General features: G+C 37.5%; 1 pseudogene; it reads left to right on the top strand.

The window, feature by feature from the left end:
* Positions 247-9,609, top strand: part of LOC109841489 — a 10,406-nt pseudogene continuing 1,043 nt past the window's right edge.

Here is a 9,609-nt window from a genome sequence, read left to right as displayed (position 1 = left end):
ACGAATAATTAATAGACAAATGAATCGAATATACATCTGGTTAAATTCTATTCGTTAATAAACTCGAATACTAAAAAAAAATTGTTTAGTGATAAATGAACTATCGAATCGAATATGACCGAATAGTTATTCGAACAATTATCGGACTATTTATTAATTATTTGGTTCATTTCCACCCCTAAGCGCAGCGCCAGAGGCTTCTATAAAAGCCCACACATTTCTAAATATTCCCTCACAAAACCTCAACAAGTACATTTTTAGAGGTTGATTCTATAACTTATTTCTGGGTTTTCTTTAATTATCTCGAAATTTTAATTTCTTAACATTTTCTTTTCTTTTAGTTGGCTTCATCGTAGCAACATGATCGAGCAACTTCCCTCTAATCTTGAGGCTTCTGCGGATCCACCTACTCTCTTTGATGGAACCACAAGGAAAAAAGAAATATACTTTTGGAGTTTTCTCAATAATTTATTAGCATCATCTTAGTTTTTATATTAATGTTTTTTTTTTGTGAATTTAAAGGTTGTATTTATCCTACGTATGCCCCGTATGCTCAGAGAACTTGGATTACGAGGAACTACAAGGTGAAAAAGACCCATCTCCTTAATTAATTATCAATTATTTTGTTGCATGTTGTTAAAATTTTTAGTGAAAACACTGACTTGGATTATGTTTACGCAAATTTTGGGATCAGGGTTTGCAAGAGAAGATAAAATTGGTCCCAATTAATCTCCAAAATAGGCCAACTTGGTACAAGGAGAAGATGTACCCAGGAAATAAGGTAATTACTTGTAAATATTTTGTTTTTTATTTCTTCTAAAAAATGATGTTGGGTTTTCTTATTTTAAACCCTCTGTTTTACCTAGTTTATTCTTACACCCATGTGCTTCCAAAATTGTTTATACACCCAAAATACACAAAGTAATTTTATCTTATATCCAAAACTTAATATGCTAAAAAGTACGTGAGTATATGATAAAATGTTGTAATTCTATTAGATATAAAATTATATCTCTCAACCCTAGTCACATACTACTTCAGGTTTGATGCAGTGACATAGACATTAAGATGATATCTAGGCCTGTCCATCCGGCCCGGCCCGGCCCGGAAATCCGGGCCCGGGCTGGGCAAAACCGGGACCCGGACCCGGACCCGGGTACCCCGGGCCGGGTCCGGGCCCGGGCCCGACCGGGAAGCTAAGATATAAAAACTACAATCTATTCTTTATATCTATCTGCTAGTCCCAATTCTTCAAATTTATCTTCAATTCCAGCCATCCGATCGATGCCTTGCGTTCGCTTCTCGTACCTCCACCAATCTTGTAGGCACATCACCGCTTGTACAGTATATGGATCCAAGCATGTCCTGTGATCGTCGATCAAACGACCTGCTGTGCTGAAGGCGGATTCCGAAGCTACCGTCGAAACCTGCACTGTTAGTAAGTCACGAACCATGGTGGAAAGTATAGGATATGAAACTGATCCATATACTTTCCACCATTGCAAAATATCTAAAGCATTTCCTTGACATCTAACTAAAGAAGCAGAAAAATATTCATCTATTTCAGAAACCTCCGATGATGACGATCCAAGTCCAGATCCACCAGTTAGCTCGGCTACCATTGCATACCTATCAAAACTTACACTTTTACCTCGGGCTCGGGATGAGCTCGAAGAAACCGAAGCTGCAGACTGTTGTGCAGCTACACCATGTCTAGCTGCATACTCATCATATAAAGTTTGAAAATAATTTCTAATAAGTAAATGATGAGTAGTAGCATTCAGGGTGGTTCCATCATCTAAGTCTATAACCTGTCCACCATACAATGACTGTAACAAACTTCGAAGGCCAATATCCTTCAAGCATGGATCAATAAGAACCCCCAAACCAAAAATATGAGGAATAGGCCTAAAATACTTATTAAATTTGCTCTCCATTTCAAAAACCATAGGTCCAAAAGTAGCATCCAAACGATATTTATCAAAAAGTTTTTGAATATTTAAAATTTGTAAAGCAGCTAAAGTAATGGTTGGATAATAACAGCCAGATAATAACATGATAGCATCATAAAAAACTTGTAACATTTCATTTAAATTACATATAACTGTCCATTCATCTTCAGTTATTCCATAAGTGCTACCAGAACTAGAACTAGAAGCATAATAGTTTATAAAATCAGTTATAATGTCTTTATATTCTATTGCTACACTTAACATTGCATATGTGGAATTCCACCTATGGTCAACATCTTTTGGAATTAGTCTAGGCTTTACATTTTTTCTTTTACAAAATTGTTTCCATCTTTTAAGTCTTTGTTCAGAAGCACTATGCATGTAAGCAACTGTTCTAATCTTTTCTATCATGGGTTTAATTTCAGTAAATGCACTTTGAACAATTAAATTTAAAATATGACAGATGCACCTAATATGAAAAAGATCACCATGACATGGTAATGATAAAGTTGATCTGATAAAATCAACAGCTACATTGTTATTACTTGCATTATCTAGTGAAAGAGAAAATATTCTTTGTGAAATTTCTAATTTCATAAGTTCTTCAATTATTAAATTTGTAACATTAGCACCAGTATGTGACTCTTCTATTGTAATAAAAGAAACAACTCTTTTAAACATTTGCTAATTTTTATCAATCCAGTGTGCTGTGATACATAAATATCCAGTTTGTGCTCTAGATGTCCAAATATCAGAAGTTAAAGAAAATTTACAGTTTAAATTTTAAAAATAAGAAATTATTTTTTCTTGTTCTTGCTGATAATATTTTAAAATATCACGTTGACAGGTTAGACGAGAAATTTTTTTAAATGCAGGATAAAAACCATCTCTAAACATATCTTCAAATTCATCATCTTCTACTAATTTAAAAGGAAGGTTTTTAAGAATGATAAGCCTGATTACGTATTTCCTGGCTCTGGCAGCGTCATAGTTCCAACTACCGAGACTACCAGAAGAGGAGGATTGAGAAATCATAGATTGTCGGATATCACCTTGAGGAGTCTGGCCTTTGTTGTGTTTATCTAAATGGCGTTTGAGGTGGTTGGTGCCGCTCTTATGATGAGCTTGAAAAATCTTGCCGCACAAAGCACACTTAGCCTTCTGGGTGAGGATCCTACCGTGTTCATCCTTGGTGACGTCGATCTTCTCGTAAAAATTCCACACATCGGATCTTGGCCGTTTAGGAGCTCTTGGTGCAGATTCGTCGCCACCGGATTCGGGATTAACTTCGGTAGGAGGACTTATAGTAGGAGGACTCATAGTAGGAGGACTCATTTCAGGATCAGGAGAAATGTTTTGCTCTTCATAATCAGATCCGGAAGCCATTTGATGAAAGGATTAGAAAGTATAAATAAGAGAGTATAAGAGTATAAGAGAGAGTATAAGAGTATAAGAGAGAAGAGATGAGTTTTTGGTGTGAAGAAAACAAATAAAAACCCCCCTCTATTTATAGAACCAGCCCCCTAGGCAAATGACCAAAATAACCTCACAAAATAGCCGTTTTTTGACCGTTTTTGAGGGCAAAACGGTCCAGGCAAGATCCTGAATCCGGTTGATGGCCGGGTCTGGCGCCAAGCCCGGCTCGGCCCGACCCGGGTTTCACATACCCCGCCCGGACTTCCCCCCACGGTCACCATTGGTGACGCGTTGTTGGGCCGGGGCCCGGGCCCGGCCCGGCTTTTTTGTACCCGGTCCGAATGGTCACGATTGTGACATTGCCACACGTGACGGCCGGGGCTCGGGCCGCGGGCTGCCCGGTCCGGAATGATGCCGCCGCGGTCGGCCTGTATGCTGTTTCGGGGCCCGCGGCCGGGAGCGCTGAGGCCCACTACGGACGCCGGGCCCAGAAACCCCACGGCCTGGGCCGGATTTCCCGGCGCGGGGCCGCTTCCGGGCGCGGGCTTCGCGCGGCGGGCCGGGCCGGGCCAGCGGGTAAAATGGACAGCCCTAATGATATCAAAGCAATTCAAGTTTAAATCTTGCTGACCATGAAATTCTAAGTGAATTTTAAAAAAATTGGCATATGAACATGAGGGGCCTTCAACCTGCACATACATGTCATATATAAAACTATACACACGCGCGCACGCGTACACACACACACACATAACCTCACCATAACACTGGAGTTTTGGTGTAGTAGCAACGAATTTAAGAAGTTCAACCTAAATTACTACAATATTTGTTAAATAAATATAATATTTAAAGTGCTTTAATATAAGGGTCAATATGAAACAAACCAAGTGGGTGGATTTAAAAATAATTCAAGTTAAGTTTAAAATAAAAAACTTTTTTGCTTCCAAATTTATGTTTTTGTGTTGTTGCGCTAGTTTATAGTGGTAATTTGCACTTTAGGTGCCTGCTTTGGAGCATAATAATGAAGTTGTGTTGTTGCGCTAGTTTATAGTGGTAATTTGCACTTTAGGTGCCTGCTTTGGAGCATAATAATGAAGTTAAAGGGGAGAGTTTGGATTTGATCGTAATTTGCACTTTAGGTGCCTGCTTTGGAGCATAATAATGAAGTTAAAGGGGAGAGTTTGGATTTGATCTAATATATTGATGAAAATTTTGAAGGCCCGAAGTTGCTTCCTGAAGTAAGAATGTATCCTTCTTAATTTCACCATAAGTATGGTAATATTTGCCACAATTCCTAACTTTCTTTTTGTTTTTGTTTTATGTGGACATTTCTTCGATGTTTTTGATTTGTAGGATCCTACAAAGCAAGAGTTTGCCACTGAGCTGTTGAGTTGCAGCGACACTTTAAATAAAGTTAACTTCTCTGCAATTACATCTAAAGGGGATGCACGTGATGAAATTGATGAGTTATGAGATTTATGTTTTTACTGACGAGGAAGAAAGAGAATGATCGAGGATCATTATCACTTACTAATTTAGACTACATGATATTCATTAGGTGCTGCTTATGATAAGTTGGAAGAAGCTCTTGCTAAGTTTGATGGACCATTTTTCCTCGGATTCATTAGGTGCTGCTTATGATAAGTTGGAAGAAGCTCTTGCTAAGTTTGATGGACCATTTTTCCTCGGTGAATTTAGTCTGGTAAGAATTTGTTGGGGAAGAAGCTCTTGCTAAGTTTGATGGACCATTTTTCCTCGGTGAATTTAGTCTGGTAAGAATTTGTTGGGATTGTGTCTTTGATTCTTTGTATAACTTCATGAGAATTAAATATGGTTAGAGATCTATCATGATTAGGAGATTGGGTCTCATCATGATTTGGAGTTTGAAACCTATTCTAATTAGGAAGTTAGGCTAGAGATAGGGTTTTGATTTCCCTGTATATATTCTTCTGTTGTTGGAGAAAAAACTAAGGAGAGAAGAGAGAGCCAATATTCTTATAATCTAGGGTTAGCAGAGGGGGTAGCCTGATTCAAGAATATTGTGCAAGAGGCAAGGGCTTCGTAGTTTTTGTTTATATAAAAGATTACATTATTGGAAAAGGGTTTCGCAGTCTTTGTCCGTTTAAAAGATTATAAGGAGAGGGCTTTGGAGATAATATGAGAGTTGATTATGTATGTGGGGTTAAGAGATTGAGAGATGAGAGTTGGGTGGTTCCTCTTGTAGTTCTCCCTGATACATAGTGGATTTCTCGTATTGTTGCCCGTGAACGTAGGTCGAAATTGGTCGACTGAACCACGTAAAAAAATCTAGGTGTTCTTTCTTCTTGATTGTGGTTGTTTTATATCTTGTCGATTGTTGTTGTCTTCCGAGTTGCGCAGATCACAGTAGGCGGGGAGACTAAATTTCCTAACAAGTGGTATCAGAGCCATGATGTTAGATCCGGGAGCGAGTTCGGAAGATAGACGTCATACAAAAGTAAGGATCGGAGATGCTACAAGAATCAAGATGAAGAAAAAAAAGAGGTACTGTGGCAGGGAATACTCTAGAGGCGGTGGGAACACTGTTCACGTGGGTGAGAATTTGCTTACAAACTATTAAATCAAATCCGACGGTGCAGATTGATTTGTCTTTTGATTGAGGATTTGGTGGCATATTTTGGTGATCCAGGAGTTGTTCCTAGGATTTTTCGACGTGCTGAGTTCGTTTTTAACATTGGTTTTTATCAAATTCAATCTCTATAGTGTCTGATTTGAATTTTTATTGTGGTTAGAGGATGATGATTTCTTTGGGTCGGAAGTTTAATATTCTGTTTTTCAAATGCAAGACAAATTTGATGGCAGATAGGGCAAACAAGTATGCAACGGATGAGACTGGTGTAGAGAATCAGATGTGATTCTAGCAGTAGAGTTGTTAGCATATAATTATTTAGTCATCGCGGAAGCAGTAGTTGGTTCGTGTGTAGACTTGAGGAGGACAGCGCCGAATTAGATGGAGCTTGCAAGCAGGCACGATAGAGTGACACACGTGCTGATGGAGATGGTGGCATTGAATTTGAAGACGATGAGCGCTCATATTCGATCCAAGCCAAGTGATGGAGGACATGAAGACATCTGTCTCATAGTGTGGAGTAGGAGAGGTGCATAGATATGATTCGAGACGAGTGATACAAGTGGAGTACAAGGACAGAAAGTGAGGGAAGACCACTGTCAAGTTTAATTTGAGAGGAGAAGCATGGTTGATTTTCTTCTAATGTCAGAGATGGCGAAGATCTCTTTGTGCACACAAGGTAGGTGGAGACACCACAGCGAGAAGCTAAAAGTGAGGGTCATATGAGCATCCAGTAGGAGTGCAAGTGTTCTGATTAGGAGTGCAGATGCTTCAATCTGAAGTGCGAAAGGAATAGAAGACGCTAGCGGGAGAGGTAATGTTTCAATACGACAAAGGTAGATCTTCGAGGTGGCTTGGGAATCAAATCCAATATGGAGATTGTTGGGATTGTGTCTTTGATTCATTGTATAACTTCATAATAATTAAGTAATGTTAGCCATCTATCACGATTAGAAGATCGGGTCTCATCATGATTAGGAGTTTGAAGCGTATTCTAATTAGAAAGTTAGACTAGAGATAGAGTTTTGATTTCCCTTTATATGTTCTTCTGTTGTTGGAGGAATAACTAAGGAGAAGAGAGAGAGAGAGAGAGAGAGAGAGAGAGAGAGAGAGATAATATTCTTGTAATTTAGGGTCAACCGAGGGCATAGCCTGATTCAAGAATATTGTGCAAGAGGCGAGGATTTCGTAGTTTTTGTCCGTGTAAAAGATTACATTACTGGGAGAGGGTTTCGTAGTCTTTGTTCGTTCAAAAGATTGTAATGAGAGGGCTTTAGAGATAATATGAGAGTTGATTATATATGTGAGACAAGATTTGAGTGGTTCTTCTTGTAGTTCTCCCTGATACATAGTGGATTTCTCGTATTGTTACCCATGGACGTAGATCAAAGTTGGTCGCCCAAACCACGTAAATCTCAGTGTTCTTTCTTATTGATTGTGGTTGTTTTATATCTTCTCGATTGTGGTCGGCTTCCGAGTTGGGCAGAACACAGTAGGCAGGGAGACTAAATTCCCCAACATAATTTAGTTGGTTGAAGTGTTTTTTTATTTTAAATTTTGCTTTGGAAATAAATGTGCATGTCACTTATATTGACCAGTAAAAATTTAATATATTAAAAAAATGGACTTGGAATATTCTCATTTTTTTCCTCTCAATCCATACATAAACCATAGCATAACCCCCAATTAAATGCATACTCATAATATATAAAATACATGCATCCATACATAAATCATAACATAACCCCCAATTAAATGCATACTCATAACTCCCAAATAATTTTATTTTAAAAGTCATAAACGTGCAAGTCATAACCCCAATTAAATGCATACTCATAACTCCCAAATTATTTTATTTTAAAAGTCATAAATGTGGTATAAATGGTTTTTATTTTGTGGTAATCATAATATTTAAATAGAACAGTTATGATAATAACAATAAATTAAAACTCGAAACAAATGCACTTTTAATTATGTACTAAATGTTGTTTACACTTCTGTAACATCTCATCATCAAATTCAGTTATGATAATAGCGAAAGGAAGGAAAGAAAGTAAGAAACTAAAAATTAAGTTTGCATGATCATTTCTTATTTCCACCTCACATAATTTGAACATAATAGGATGGATGTTCTAAAATACTAAAGCATAAAGAGCACTGCAATGATCTGTAAATTATTTAATATTCAAGTAAGCCTGAAAACCTTATGTTAGAGGATTTATATTGGGTGATTCTTCAACGGGATTGCGTTTGATTTTCCTCAATAAAGGAATTTAAGGTGAAGGCACAATGATTAAAGCACAAAAGACACATTTAATAATTTTCCTTCACAAGTAACGTACGACACTATTAATCTTCTTTAACTCCTCATTCAAATCAAAACCCTCTTCATCTCCTCTGTATCATAACCTCTACATTCAACAATATATAACTCCCTCATCCCTGCCTCCTTCTCCACAATCCATTCACCATAACAAAGAATACCGATATCTCTCCTGTAAAACATATATAGCTTGCCAAAACAATCTATCATTTTCACGCCAACAAACCCAGCCATTTTTTAATTTCGCGTATTGACCAACCTTGATGACAACGGTCTTGTGGACTATTGGAGCGACATGATGTAGCTCCAACATCGGTGCTCTAATAAGATCGTATTATTCTTCGTCAATAATGAATAGCACATGGCCTCGACTGCAAATGATAAGCTAGCTTCATCTCATTTTTATTTTTAGTTTCTATACCCAGTTATCTATGCTTTCTGCAAGATGTCTATGCTATTATACTTTGTATCGTAGTTTAAAAGGAAAAAGTTTCTCTCCATTCGTAGTTCACTTTGTTGTGATTGATATTGCTGAAAGTTACAACAACCAGATTTGAGAAATTGATAAACAAGTGACTAGGCTTAATGTTTCATAAACATCGGTCAAAGTTCATATTATCAGACCCTTGAATTGTTGCTTTCCTCCTCTGTGCTTACACATGAAAGTGGTTACACGTGCATCGCACGTGCACAACTTGGTTGATGATGTTGAAGTTTAATACGACCACGATGATGGCTTAATATTTTGTGTCCAGTTACTGATGGCGGATGAAAATTTGAGCTATCTATTATTTGTGTTATTTGCTTTAGAGTTATGCCTTCATTGTGTGATGTCTCTTTTATGAGGCAAGTAATATAGCCTTAGACATAATTACATATACTATGAAAGACGAATGATTATCTTGCCTTTTGTTCTTATCACAAGTTAGAGGTCGTCATTGCTTCATGCATTTCAAGACTACCATCTCATTACATCGATGATATGTTCATTGTTGATTCCTATATATCGACGTCTAATATCTCATTACATCGATGAGATGTTCATTTTTGATTCCTATATATCGACTTCTAATCATCTTCTAAATCATCATTTTTATTAGGTGGACATTGCATATGCACCATTTGTTGTTGAAAGGTTCAAGCCGTTGTTTTCAGAGATAAGGAATTATGACTTCACCAAAGGGAGGCCAAAGCTAACCAAATGGATTGAGGTACATATAAAATCATACTAAAACTTAAGCATGACTATTTGTATATTAATTCCATTTGAATCACTGTACAATGCCTTGGTCTATGGTCTATGCCCCCCC

This window comes from Asparagus officinalis, chromosome 5 (genome assembly GCF_001876935.1).
Source record: "Asparagus officinalis chromosome 5, Aspof.V1, whole genome shotgun sequence".
NCBI lineage: Eukaryota > Viridiplantae > Streptophyta > Magnoliopsida > Asparagales > Asparagaceae > Asparagus > Asparagus officinalis.
Note: the sequence above shows the minus strand (reverse complement) of the source record. Positions and strands in the feature narration are given on the sequence as shown.